Below are 16,335 nucleotides of genomic sequence, written 5' to 3'. Positions count from 1 at the left end.
TACAAGACGACTATGTTTAAGGAAGTAATTAAAAGCATTTTGAAAGTTATATAGGTGTTTGATGAATAAACTTCATTACTTTCTTCCTTTCTTTAAACCTTCAGTTGAAAAACCCTTATGGGCAGAGCCAACAGACTGTAAACCCAAGAGACCTCTAAAGGCATCTTAGCCTGCAGAGAAAGATAAGCTCTAGGGAAAGGTGATAAATAAATAAACAAGACGGAATAAAAAATCAAACCGATCCACCTGAATTTAGGCGATGTCAGTTGAAAGCAGGAGTGAATGTGCTCATTTCATAAACATTTAGAGATTAGTAGAACTAGGTAAACTAATTCCGCATTTTAGCTGTGGCAAAGATAAAGCTCTTACAAAACTGGTTAGCTCTATACATTATACCAGAAAACGATACAGTGTTCGTAGCAGCAGCCTGCCTAGTGTTGCGAACAAAAAATAGCTCGGTCAGGTAAACAAAAATGCAACAAACATAATGAATTCGCTTTTCGCCTATGACATAAGTCAATATTTTCATGACACAAAATGTTTGTTAAAGGAAGTCATCAGTAAAGCTTTGAATTGCAGAAATCGGGTTTCTGAGAAAATGTATATGCGTCACTGATCACTTAATTGCTTGATGTCAACAATGCAGTAAAAATACGTATTTACCCAAGATATGATGGTATCATACCCTTGAATCATGATGATGCGTGAAAATCTTTACAAATATACTGTATATTAAAATTTATATTCCGAACTTCTTGCCAATAACCTATTCCAAACACGAATCACATGTTTATGAGACTAAAATTTCCATGGAAATTTTTACAGGCCTCATCATATAAAAGTAAAATTTTTCTCCCCAGAAAAGTGATGAAAAGCTAAGTCATATTCACGCTAGACCCAGAGCTATAAAGAGAAATGGAATTCACAGGTGTACAATTAAACCGTTTTGAGATCTGAAAGCATAACATTTGAAAGCCGTATAAAAGGAGCATCACACCTTTTATGTTATCAACAAAACTTTAATTCAATCTTTATAAATTATCACACTATTACATTAGACCTGAAATGAACATTAAACCTTTACATTGCACCTAAATTAAGCACAACCAGTTACATTCGACATAAACAAAACATCACATCTTAAAATTACTCCCAAAGAAAACGCACGCATTTAAACTAGGCCTGAGTAAGTGCAAAACCTTAAAAATGAGACTAAACGAAAAGACCTAACTTTTAAAACATACGTAGATAAAATTACAAACTTTAAATAAGACCTAAAGATGAAAAACCTATCAAATTATAAATAACACAAACATTTAAATCATAAGTATAGATTTGCCAAACCTTGGAATAAACTTTAAACTAAACCAGGCATCTTCCATGTATATATAACTCCAGCAATCTCTATAATAATAAACACTTGAGAGAGGGCGAGATAGATGTATCCCATATAAGAGTAAAGCAATCTGTATAAAATAAACATCTGATAGAGAAACACCAGAGAGAAATATGCTCATATATGAATGACAGAACCTTTCTATAACAAATAGGTGTGTGTGTGTGTGTGTGTGTGTGTGTGTGTGTGTGTGTGTGTGTGTGTGTGAGAGAGAGAGAGAGAGAGAGAGAGAGAGAATACCAGGCATTAGGCTAAAAGCAATCCTTATACAATCAATGTTTTTGAGAGAAAATTGTGCTCTCTCTTTCTCTCTCTATTGTATATATATATATATATATATATATATATATATATATATATATATATATATATATATATATATATATATATATATATATATATATATATATATATATATATATACACACACATATATATACATGTGTGTATGCATGTATGGGAGGGTGGAATGTTACCAACAGAGCAAAGAACCTGGGCATACATTACTGTAATGATAAATTTGACAAAAAAAAAAAAAATCGGTTATATCTGCAATGTCAGCTGTATAAGAAATTAAGAATCAAATTATCTTCATAGAACAACCTATTAAACGACGTTCATAATGTTTCCAATGACATACGTTACCAATAAGACTTTAGATTAGAGATAAGACTGATATCAAGAAAGGCATTTTCTAAAAGCAACTATAATGATGGTTGGAGTGAAACTGCCAAATTTTTGAAATAGAAACTAAGAGGAAAATTAAACTAATAAATTTTAGTTATGTAATGCAATGATTGAACAGAAATGTAATTACAGCAAGAATTATATAATATAATCTGAAATTTACGATAAACATAACAGACAAAAAATAAATTCGGTGACCTACCCATCTTAATAAATGATTTCCTTAAGTGACGTTCTAACAAACTTCTAGCATATAATCCAATTCCTAAGCATCTTACACAACACCCCTGCATCAAAATATCATCAGCTGAAGAATCTTATCGTTCAAATCAATGAAAAAGTTAATGCGCATTTTCCAAAAAATTTATCCTGCTTATAACAAGAAATATGACAAAGTCGAGCGACGATGAGACAGAACATTAACCTTATTCTACAATTATTTGAAAATGTGGCAAAACATACACCGCTGGTATAGCCAGGTCAAGGCGAATTATAAGATTATCAGTTCACAAATCCTATCAAGACTCGGTATTATAGGACAAAAATTCTGCATATGCTTCGCATTTGTGATAAATCAAGTAAGTACCTTATGTTCCTCTGAATTTTCTGTAATATTTTTTGATAAGTGTTGCATAACTTATTAACCATAGACTATCTAACTTACACAACAAGAGATATAAATGGAATACACATTTTCTTTTTCATGGTACATTTATAAAAAATAATTGGAGCGCAAGTCAAGCGGCTAATCTACAATAAATGTTAATTACTGTAGTGAAATGTTAATTACCAAGAAACATTAAGGAAAAGTGAGTGTGCTGGTAGCCAAGGATTTAATAGGAAATCATGGTTGTGACTATAACCTCACAGATTGTGACTACAACTTCCACGAAGTAAATTTCTAAAAAAAAAAATACAAAAGATCTGCTATATACCGTCATTAAAAAAATGGGATGAAAAACTCTGGTAGTTTTATTTAAGGAAAAATTGAATCACCTTCAGATCAAATTAAGAGAAAACGTATTTAGGCAAGATACGATGGTATTATATCCTTGAATAATCATGATGCGTGAAAATACCTTTAAAAATGTAATTTAAAATTTACATCTAGAACTGCATGTCAATAACCTATTCCAGACACGAATCTCATGTTTATGAGAGTGAAATTTCCATGGAAATTTTTACAGACATTTTTCTCACCAGAAAAGTGATGAAAAGCAGTCATATTTACACTAGACACATTGCTATAAAGAGGAATGGTATTCACAGGTGTACAATTCAACCGTTTTGAGATCTGAGAGCATAACCTTTGAAAGCCGTATAAAAGGAACATCAAGCCTTTTATATCATCAACAAAACAACTTTCATTCAATCTTTGTAAATCATCACACCATTACATTAGACCTAAAATGAACATTAAACCTTTACATTGCACCTAAATTAGGCACAATCAGTTACATTTGACATAAACAAAACATCACATTTTAAAATTACTCCTAAAGAAAACCCAAGCATTTAAACTAGGCCTAAGTAAGTGCAAAACCTTAAAAATGAGACTAAATGAAAAGACCTAACTTTTAAAACAGGCGTAGAAAAAATGACAAACCTTTAAATTAGACCCGAAGATGAAAAAAACCTATCAAAGTATAAAAAAGCCCTATCAAATTATAAATAAAACTACATTTAAATCATAGGTAGAGATTTACCAAACCTTAAAATAAATATTTAACTAAACGAGATATCTTCCATTTATATATAAAACCAGCAATCTCTATAATAATAAATACCTGAGAGAGGGCGAGAGAGAAGTTACCCATCTATATAAAATAAAAATCAGGTAGAGAAAGACCAGAGAGAAATATGCTCACTTATGAGTTACAGAAAGTGAGAGAGAGAGAGAGAGAGAGAGAGAGAGAGAGAGAGAGAGAGAGAGAGAGAGAGAGAGAGAAATGTTCATACCAGGCATTAGGCTGAAAAACAAAATCCTTATACAATCAATTTATGAGAAAGAAAAAAGAGAAAGTGAGTAATATGCTGTTAGAAAGTAGAAAAAAATTATGACATTTCTGACGGAGAATTGAGCTCTCTTTTCTCTATCTATCCATAGAGCATATATATATATATATATATATATATATATATATATATATATATATATATATATATATATATATATATATATACATATATATATATATATCTATCTATATATATATATATATATATATATATATATATATATATATATATATATATATATATATATATATATATATATATATATATATATAAATATATATATATATATATATATATATATATATATATATATATATATATATATATATATATATATATATATATTGTGTGTGTATGTATGTATATATGCATGTATGCATGTATGGGAGGGGCGAATATTTCCAGCAGAGCAAAAGTACCTGAGCATACCATTACTATAGTGATAAATTTGACCAAAAAAAAAAAGCAAAATCGGTTATATCTGCAATGTCAGCTGTATAAGAAATTAAGAATCAAAATATCTTCATAGCACAACCTATTAAACGACGTTCATAATGTTTCCAGTGACATGTTACCAATGAGACTTTAGATTAGAGATAAGATTGATATCCATGAAATGCATTTTCTAAAAGCAACTATAATGATGGTTGGAATGAAATTGCCAAAAATTTGAAATACAAATTAAGAGGAAAATTAAATTTAAAAATTTTAGTTATGTAATGTAATGATTAAACAGAAATGCAATTACAGGAAGAATAATATAATATATGAAATTTACGAGAAACATAACAGACAAAACATAAATTCGATGACCTACCCATCTTAATAAATGGTTTCCCTAAGTGACGTTCTAACAAACTTCTAGCATATAATCCGATTCCCAGGCATCTTACACAACCTTCCCTGCCTCAAAATTTCATCAGCTGAAGAATTTCAGCGGTCAAATCAATGGAAAAGTTGCTACAAAATTTCCCAAACATTTATCCTGCTTATAACATGAAATATGACAAAAGTCAAGCGACGCTGAGACAGAACTTTAACATTATGCTACAATTCTGCCCTAAAATGGAAGACTGTGGTACCTGCAAAATACAAAACTGAGAAAAATGGTAGATACCCCCTTTCCTTACTACTGATATTTTGGATACTGCAAATGGAACCCCCAAAATACTCGTGGAAAGCATTGCAGAATCATTCTGAAACTGCAGTAACTTGTGTATTAGTGTTCCACGAGCCCAATAGGTGACATATCTCAGTTTCGAAAATTTTGCAGATACTGCAGTTTTCCATTTTAGGGCAGAATTATTTGAAAATGTGACGAGACATACACCGTTTGTAAAGCCAGGTCAAGGCGGATTATAAGACTATTAGTGTACAAATCCTATCACGACTCGGTATTCTAGGGAAAAAATTTTGCTTATGCTTCGAATTTGTGATAAATCAAGTACCTTGTGTTGCTCTGAATTTCTCTTAATATTTCTTGATATTTTTTGAAATGTTGCATAACTTATTAACCATAGACTATCTAATTTACACAACAACAGATATAAATGGAACACACATTTCCTTTTTCATGGTAGATTTATAAAATATAATTGGAGCGCAAGTCAAGCGGCTAATCTATAATAAATCTTAATTACTACAGTGAAAAGTTAATTACGAAGAAACATTAAAGAAAAGTGAACATGCTGGTAGGCAAGGATCTAATAGGAAATCATGGTTATAACTATAACTTCACAGGTTGTGAATACGACTTCCACGAAGTAACTTTATTTACAAAAAATACAAAAAACTCTGCTATATACCGTCATTAAAAAATGGGCTGAAACACTCTAGCAGTTTTATTTGAAGAAAACTGGTATCGCCTTAAGATCAGATTAAGGGAAAACACAAAACTGCTTGAATCTAAAACAAACAAGTAAAATTGTTTTAATTTTACAAAAATGGATAGATCATAGGCAGGTAAAAAAGAGGGGGGAGGAGGGGGGAGGAGGGGGGAGGCAAAGGGGACATACACGATAATTCAGCCCGTAAAATAATATATTCAACCGCGTTTGAACCTTTCATGAAAATCGGACTAACTTCTACAGAAGGAACCATGCAACTTTCCGAAGGAGATTAAGGAAAGGAAGAGAATAAATATTTTACTAAAGAAATAATCCTAACATAACTTTAAGAATATTTACTAAGGGAATAATCCTAACATATTTTTTAGCATATTTACTAAGGAAATAATCCTAAAATATTTTTGAGCATATTCACTAAGAAAATATTTTTGCGCATATTTACAAAGGAAATAATCCTAACATATTTTTGAGCATATATACTGAGGAAATAATGCTCACATATTTTTAGCATATTTACTAAGGAAATAATGCTAACATATTTTTTAGCATATTTACTAAGGAAATAATCCTAACATATTTTTTAACATATTTACTAAGGAAATAATCCTAACATATTTTTTAGCATATTCACTAAGAAAATAATCCTAACATATTTTTGTGCATATTTACTAAGGAAATAATCCTAACATATTTTTGAGCATATATAGGCTACTAAGGAAATAATGCTAACATATGTTTTAGCATATTTACTAAGGAAATAATCCTAACATATTTTTGAGCATACTTACTAGGGAAATAATCCTAACATATATTTGAGCATATTTACTATGGGAATAATCCTAACATATTTTTGAGCACATTTACTAAGGAAATAAACCTAACATATTCTTGAGCATATTTACTAAGGAGATAATCCTAACATATTTTTGAGCATATTTACTAAGGAAATACTCCTAACATATTTTTTAGTATATTTACTAAGGAGATACCCCAAACATACTTTTTAGCATATTTACTAAGAAAATAATCCGAACATGTTTTTGAGCATATTTACTAAGGAAATAATCACAACATGTTTTTGAGCATATTTACTAAGGAAATAATCCTAACACACTTTTGAGGATATTTACTAAGGAAATAATCACAACATATTTTTTAACATATTTACTTAGGAAATAAGCCTAACATATATTTGAGCATATTTACTAAGGAAATAATCCTAACACATTTTTGAGCATATTTACTAAGGAAATAATCCTAACATATTTTTGAGCATATTTACTAAGAAAATATTCCTAACATATTTTTGAGCATATTTACTAAGGAAATAATCCTAACACATTTTGAGCATATTTACTAAGAAAATAATCCTAACATTTTTTTTAGCATATTTACTAAGGAAATAATCACAACATATTTTTGAACATATTTACTTAGGAAATAATCCTAACATGTTTTTGAGCATATCTTTCAATATTTGGGATGAAGGTCTGCCAAACGGAAGATCACTATGATACTTATCGACATGAAGAGAGAAACAGTTCACTTTATTGCTCAAAAAGTAATGATTCATTGTGCAAAAGAATTATACATTCTTTAGAATACATTTCACTATATTTGGTGCTTCAACAAACCATCTGACCACAAAGAATTTTAACTCCGTTGACGACTACTGCTCTAAGTTTTTAATATTTCATACAACAATATTTATACTGATGACATTCTGTCATGATTTAGCAGTGCATTCTTTCTGCGGTCTATCCTCAAGGTCCAACAATTTCCTTCCTACTTCCAGATGAAACTGCCAATTTAAAGATGACGCAAGGATTATCCCACTAATAAGAAACATGGTCTTACCAGAATTCCAGAAAACTTTGCTCTACAGGCTGATGTCACCTGCAATCTCAGTAAGAAGTTCTTCTTATTGTAAGGTTACATGACTCCTCCAGAGATCCTTAAAGAACTAAGTCAGCCCCGTCATATGGTTTTTCCAGGATTCCAGGGGTCTATGCTGAGCGGTCTGGTATTATAGTCTATCCTTAGAATAAAAGTTTCCTTTTACGGTCAGGAAACACGGCTTATGCAGAGATCGTTCGAATTTCGTGCCATGGCCTTTCCAGGAAGCATATTCCTGAGAAGTATGCTAGTATTGCACCAGTCCCGGATTTTTTGCCATGCCCCTGAAGGTTAGATTTTGTTAGGTCGGGTTAGGTTAAGCTAGATTAATACTTTTAGAGTGATTTGGGTGTGTGAAGCACGAGATTATTATCAAGAAAATTCTGTGGTTTGTTTTTAAGATATGGCGCCTCGCTTTTTTCAGGGAAAGGTCTCAGTACTCAGTTACATCTCGGGAAAATGCTTCCAGGATTCCAGAGATGTCAGTTATCTAGAACTATAGAAGGGTATATAAACCACATAGGCATATACTTGTTACCATATGTTTTTTTACTATTTCCTAGGCAACATATATATATATATATATATATATATATATATATATATATATATATATATATATATATATATATATAAATATATATATATATATATATATAACAAAATCACTGAGTACTGCAAGGCTTTTCGACTTCTTGTCCTTTACTTAGCAGACAAGAAGTCGAAAGGCCTTGTACTCCACTGTAAATACATACATACATTATATATATATATATATATATATATATATATATATATAATATATATATATATATATATGTATATATACAATATATTTGTTATATACAACTTGGACAACAAAGAATCTATAAGCTGTAACATATTCTAGCAGTTGTAGAGGCAAATCACCTTCGTAGGCTATCCTGCTTGTGTCCGTTTAATGAAATTATTTAGAAAAAACAACCTAGGCGTTGCTTACTACCCAATATTTTCTTTTAACAAAGAAAATTATTCTAAAATCAATCACTCCTTCAGTGTTCATAAGTCTTTCCAAATACCTCAAGTATATCTCCTTTCCCACCGTTCTTTCACCTAAATTAGTACTATGCCATGTATGTATATATAAAACATTCTAACACCTCCAACTCCCTGCCTAGTCTTGCTTTATTCATGAACTAAATTATGACAGAGGAATGCCAATACTAGAATTCAACACTTCGTGATTATACTTGGCAATAATTTCGATTGTGGTTTTCTCGTCATTAGAAATGCTCGTGGATAAATATAAAACTGAATGAATGTCCACTCCAGGTACTGGAAATCTTCAGTGGCAAAATAAATATGAGAGTTGAAATAATGTTTCCTCTTGAGAATTGAGAATCATATTTAAACAAGTAAAAAAATACTGTATAAAACGCTCAGCCGCGGCCCATGAAACTTTCAGCCACGGCCCGGTGGTGGCTTGTGTTTTTGGCATCTATAGCGATGCCAGATGCACGATCATGATTAAATTTAACCGTAAAATAAAAACTACTGGGGCTAGAGGGCTGCAATTTGGAGTGTTTGATGACTGGAGGGTGGATGATAAACATACCAATTTGCAGCCCTCTAGCCTCAGTAGTTTTTAAGATCTGACGGCGGACAGAAAAAGTGCGGACGGACAGCAAAACAGCCATCTCAATAGTTTTCTTGTACAGAAAACTAAAATCTTGGGTACTGAAACAAATCTTTGGAACGAGTCATGTTCACAGTTTCGGAAAAGTATCGCAAACCTCAGTAAATTATTGAAAGGTGTAAAGGTTTGGAAAATAAGATAACCAGACGAAACCGGAGTTTCATAAAACATAAGGTAACTTTATGACAAGAAAGGCTCAATGCTATTATAATATACACTACATTTGAAGTCTAAGACTCTTCCGATGAATATTTTGATCTCAGTGGGAAAAATTGGAAATGTAAAGAAACCGGATATATTATATATGTACGAAACAAGCTACATAAAAGATATAAATGTAAACTGTAATTTAAAGAAAAAAAAAAGAATTAAAATATTGTACAATCACAAAACAGATGAAATCACAACTTATTGCTGGACTGGCAAGCATGACGTGTCAGACTGACTTTGCTTAAACTGGAAATTCTTAAGGACACAATATCAGCCAGTAATAATTCACATACTCTGAAAATTTTTCATCATAATTTACCCTAAACCCAATGATACCTTCTACTTTCTATATTTATATTTACGCAAAAAAAGTAATGAAAGTGATAATGCAGGAATAAGAGGAATATGAAAGAAGATGATGCAACCAAAAGTTAAGCATAACAGAAGAAAAAAGACTTAATTATTTAAGAACAAATTACAGTAATCATGTATCCATAAGAATACCAGTTTATTCAAATTCTCCTTCGGAAGGAGAGAGAGAGAGAGAGAGAGAGAGAGAGAGAGAGAGAGAGAGAGACTTTTACTGGTAATGCACAAACTCTATTAGTTCTTTCCAGCTGACCCTTTCCAAAAAAAAAATAACAGCGTCGCAAGTACATTAACAACTCAATTAGGTTACAGCTTAACTTCACAGTTAACATTTTGAGAATACCTGAAAAATTCAGGTGATCCGAAGTTAAATATTTTCGGTTAAATGAAGTATGATGAAAACACTGTTACACATGACTAGTTTCAGCGTTTATCTATATTGGTTGAATTGGACATTAATATTCTGGAAGAAATGCAAAAGGTAATCTTCACCGAAATAAAATGACCACATTAAAAACTACCAAAAAACGAAAATAAATTAAATACATAAATATATAAGCATACGTAATTAAATTAATTAATTAATGAAAATAAATATACCATAAACCTCCAATTAACAACGTATTGCCTTGAAGAGGCCAATAGTAATAAAAACACATGGCCTTCAGTTAGCCCAGACCCGACAAAACAAGAAAAATAACGAGGGAAATAAAAGGGTAACAGGGGTGTGTTCAGCTCAGCATTTCAAAGAATGGAATTGAAATGAAATGAATATAGAATTTAGGCCAAAGGCCAAGCACTGGGACCTATGAGGTCATTCAGCACTGAAACGGAAATTGACAGTAAAAGGTTTGAAAGTTGTAACAGGAGAAAAACCTTGCAGTTGCACTATGAATCAATTGTTAGAAGAAAGTGAAAGTAAGATGAAAGAAAGAGGATAAGAAAGGAGGTACAGTAAAAGGAACGAAACGGGTTGCAGCTAGGGGTCGAAGGCACGCCTTGAAGAACCTTAAGTAATGCCTACATGCTCCGCATGAGGTGCACTGACGGCACTAATCTCTTACGGGGATTCAAAGAATGGAAGAGTCAGGAACACACAGGTATAAGGAGATTTCTGAAATCGGACAGTGGAGGTGACTTGAGACCGAACCGTGTTAACCTTGAATTAATGATTTCAGCAGAGTTACAGTGTGAAGTCGTGGCCTCACGGGTGTTACGGAGACTTTGCCCTTTTCATATTCCTATTTAGCTTTCTGCAGAAAATATTAAGATATCCTCTCACAACTGACGTATTCCTTACTCCATTAAGAGACCTACAGAAACCTTTGCTTTCATAGATATCGAAAAATATCAATTGATAAATCTACATGTATTCTTACAATTGAAAGTATCTACGCAAAGATCAACGGACTTTAAAGGTTGATTTCCAAATATTAACTTATGATGTCTAAATATATCTACTCTAATCTATATAAATCTCAATTTATCTACTTGAAGATCAACATATCGACAAACGTATACTCAAAGACCTTCATTATCCTTGTATAAGAATCTAAAGTTATCTAAAGAAAGATCAGCAATATCTACAAGTTCCAATAGAAGTATACATGATTAATAATCAAGCTATAGGCCCATTTAAGCAAGCATTAGGAGATGCAATAATGGGATATCTATTCTTAAGAACAAAGTATTGTTTACTTACAAATTCCTAGCTTGGATGAAACAACTTGTCTTTATAACCAAATTCTTCCTAAGAATCCATGTGAAAATCCACTTGCTTCTAGTTATCCTCATTTCCTAATTTCTGGATCTACATACATACGTTTTTTATATTTAGTCTAATTTTACATTTAATTAAGATTCATATCTCTATAGAGCAAGTTCCTTGTATTCCCATGACTGTATTACCTTAATGGTACCTTAAAAATATTCCCCCAACTTTAGGCCTTTTTTTCACAAGAGGCATAACCGACACGTCATTACACTATGATGAAATTAACTTCCGTTTCAGAGTTTAGTTACGGCAAAATATAGGAACTGAATTTATACAAAGGATAAACACATTATACAAATTATGAATATTTAAAATATTTTACATATCTGCAAAGACAATTGTAGGCAGATACCTATAACCGAGAGTTATGTATAAATCCATATAATAATATGTATGAATCTGAGTACATAAATATATAGAAAGAGAGAGAGAGAGAGAGAGAGAGAGTTATTAAGTCTTCCAAATACAGAAAAAACAATGGAACAATGGATCTCTGGAGATAAGTTACGGCAATTTTCAAACATATATTAGGAAAATTATGTCTATATGGAAATATTGCTGCAGACAGCATCTAATACAACCAATTCAAAGAATATAAAAAGCAATGGCCTGTTCATGAGCCTACAGATTGGTCGATGCTTCGTGGCCCCAACGATTTCAGGGTTCTTAACTTTGACCAGTAATACGATGTTAATTCTAAGACTCGTGTAGATTTGGACGTGCTGTGATTATCCTATAAGACTGAATCCTTACTTGATATCTCTGTTCCTCTCTAACATTCTTTTGGCGAACACATATTATTCCATTTCTCTGGCATCCGTTTGCAAAATACGCTTTATTCCATTTTTCTGGCGCACTTTAGGAAAATACAAAGCTATTCCATTCCTCTGCCTGTTTTTTTTGGAAACTATGGCACTTATTTTAACAGTGCCTTTTTAGTAGCTTAACTGCTATACTAGAAAATCTAGTATAGGTCTAGGTCATTTTAAAAATACGATGCTTATTGGGAGTGTTCCAATTGTCAATATAATCGATGTACTTATTCCACGGGCAACATTCTGGAAAATAATCCGTTTAGTTCAAGTTTCTTGCTCATATTTACGTGTACTAAAAAACTTCACCCTTCAAAATCTAAAGAAAATACTACAGAAAACTATCACGGATCACATACTTTGTCGGTATCTTTAGCTCGCCCAGTTTCTAGGATTACTGAAGTCTTCTGATTGCCCCAAGACAGACATAGGTCCTATCCTAAAACTGACACTTGTTACGTTCATACAATTTGTCTTCTAAATAACTTGATCTTCATAAACGAAGACTAATTATTGTCAAATATAAGTAGAAGTAATTTAGAGTTTTTTATAGTTTGCATACATCGCAAATTTTAAGAAGAATGCAGATAACTACAGATGTTTTGATGGCAATTAATTAATATTAAAACAGTTAGCCTCCGGAGTAATTTTTGTCCATAATGTCCTTTCGTTAGCGGAAAACGGTTTGAGAATTTTTGTATTAATAATATGTTAGGCCATGCATAATCAAATTCCATAAGACCTGTTACCCTTCTCATGGCACTAAAAGTAAATTAGGAATCAGTTATTTGACAAAAGCATGATCCCCAATCAAGCAATGCAAATCTCTCCCTCCTTCAATTTTCTCTTACTTTTATTACCTTCAACTTTCCAAGAGGGCAAACCTATCAATTCCTTAAAGGTATTAAGCGTACTCCCGTTTCCTTGCCTTCTTTTTCATGCTTTATCTGGGCTTCAGCTAAACGCGAACACTGACATAGTCGTCATATTACACATTGAATTTAACGATTTATAAATGTAATACACACACCTACTACGCATACACACACACAAATAAATTATAAAATACAACATTACGTTGTATACCACGCAAAATACGCAAGGTCTAAATAACAAAACTTAAGCACCAAATCTAATGGCGAGACCGCATCCATTTTCTCTTGTATATGACTTATCACATCTAAGCAAGGGATATACATATATGTGGATCCTTTGCTTAGATGTGATAAGTTATATACGAGAAAATGGATGCGGTCTCGCCATTAGATTTGGTGCTTAACCACCTCACGTAGATCTGAGAACATTTCCAGTGCAGTAGCAACGATTTTCTTAGAATAGGATTTTGCCAGTTAGCTGTAGTGTACAGCTGTCAGAACAGGTGCGAGCGTTAGGCATTATAAAGGGATTACAAATATCACTTAACACCTTATCGTAGGTGCTGACTTTCCTGTAAAATGTGTCTGTACTGCGAGATTGTCTGATTGACAAGATCGATCCTTCTACAAGCATTTTTTTATCGCCTTTTTTGTAGTTTTGACTTTAAAAATAATCACAGCCCATCTTTGTTGATATTTTCATTTTTATGCCACCAGAGCTTACTCTTTACTCTACTTAGTGTTATGCTCCAGTTTTATATAGTTATTGTACCCAGCAAAGCTAACGTTTCAATATATACCTTAAGAAACTGCATGCCACTACTATATTTCCTATACACATAAAATTCTAAATTACCATGCTTTTATGATGGCGTCAAGAGGCCGCCATTTTGTTGCTCATGCCTTGCAGTCATTAATTTTTTTAGCAACTAAAGACCGATTACAATATCAAATACAAATGACAATTATGGCTATTTTTCTTACAGAAAAATTGAGCATTTCTACAGGTCTGCAGAAATTCGAGATCTGTGAATGATCTGTTGTAAAGGCTGCCAACATCGTAGTTGTATAAACGGTACAATTTTTCGACATTCATTAGTAGGCCTAACCTTTAAAGTCCTACATTAGTAATGCCACATTCACGAAAGTATGTTAGAAACATGTGTATTTTAACGTTATATTTTAAAGTAACGTTATATTTTATATTTTAAATCGGACTGTTAGGGTCTTCCGAGAACAGCTTATTCCTTTTTAGATAACATAGTAATTACAATCCAGTCCTTTCGTGGTCATTCACCGTGTTAACATAAAACAAGCTTGATAGTCACTGAAATCTAAACATTTGTGAATAATGCTAAAATTGTATTGATATTTGCTTAGACATCTCTACGTAAGCATTAAGGTCTAAAAGGTATGCAGAAGAAACGTTAGCTAATTAAACTCTGGATATAAAGGTCTGGACAATACAGTAGTACTATTAAGGCTTGGGTTTATAATCCTATCATAAGAATTAGGTTCTCCTGGAAAGTAATTTTTTTTTTTAAGATTTTAAGACCCTCCCTGTAACACTCTTACATGGAAACTTCAATCTACCCTCTTCATGACATAACATAATATAGCCTCTTTCATACAGATTTCAATCAAACCTTGTACCCTGGAGCAACTTTCAATCCAGTCAATCAGTATTATGGACCTCTACAATGGAGGCTTAAATGAGCTTCTTACAACGGGGCTTCACTCAAGTAATTTACACTGGAACTTCAAAAAGGCATTTTGCCCCGAACCCTAAAATTAAGCTATTCGAGAGGTACCATCAGCCACACCTTGAACAACAGGGCAGAGACTGTGTCAAGTCTTTTTCAAATGTCCATTCAATAACATGTCTCACTTTAGGAGGCCTTCTACTGGAACTTCAATCAAGACTTTTCCTAACCTGTTGTAAAGGACCATCAGTCTAGCATTTTACTAAGGAAATTCAGTCAAGGATGTTGAAATTTAACCTCCAAAGAAACCCCCTACACAGAAGTTACTCTAAAACGTTTCACATGGGAACTTCCAAAAGCCACTTAAAATGGTAGTTCAGTTCTGTCTGTTAAACCAAAGATTCGATATATTTTCTTACACTGGAACTTACGGTCAGTTGTCTTCCTCTGGAAAAGTGCATGCATCATGCTGAAGTTCACCAAACAAGAAATCTTCCAATACGGGCATAAATCAAAATTATCATGACTGAAAAACCAAAACTAACACTTCAAACAAGTTTGGCTAGCAAACAACGGCACTGGAAGGCTACTGAAATCTTGCCAGAACAATACTCTCAAAATGGTAATCAAAAACTTCTAATTTACACATAGGAAACCTCTCATACAACACGTAGCCTTTTTAATAGCCTATTATGATACCTTTTTTAGTGCCCTAATAAAGAAAGTTTGGAGTCGAAAGTAAAACCTAGTAATGTCAATTGGTCAAAGTTATAAATCATAACTTTGGAAATGCACATTGAAAACATGGAATTGGAACATAAAAGCCTAGCTAATCAAAAGAACCTTGGTTTTGCTGGAATTATTCTTATCAAATTAATTTCAGAATCCACTGAAAGACTCTATTGGCAGTACTTTAATTTCACATTGGAACATGGGAGGCGTTGGGTGTTTGCAAGTAACTGCTGCAAACGTTGCACCTTATGAACAATGCCCTGGTTTGCTTTCCAGGATATAATCACGTCATTAGCATGCTATGCTATGGAAGACCTGGACTGATAATTTTAATTTTACT

This window comes from Macrobrachium rosenbergii, chromosome 53 (assembly GCF_040412425.1).
Source record: "Macrobrachium rosenbergii isolate ZJJX-2024 chromosome 53, ASM4041242v1, whole genome shotgun sequence".
Classification (NCBI taxonomy): Eukaryota; Metazoa; Arthropoda; class Malacostraca; order Decapoda; family Palaemonidae; genus Macrobrachium; species Macrobrachium rosenbergii.
The sequence above is the reverse complement of the archived record's forward strand: the minus strand, read 5'-3'. Positions refer to the sequence as shown.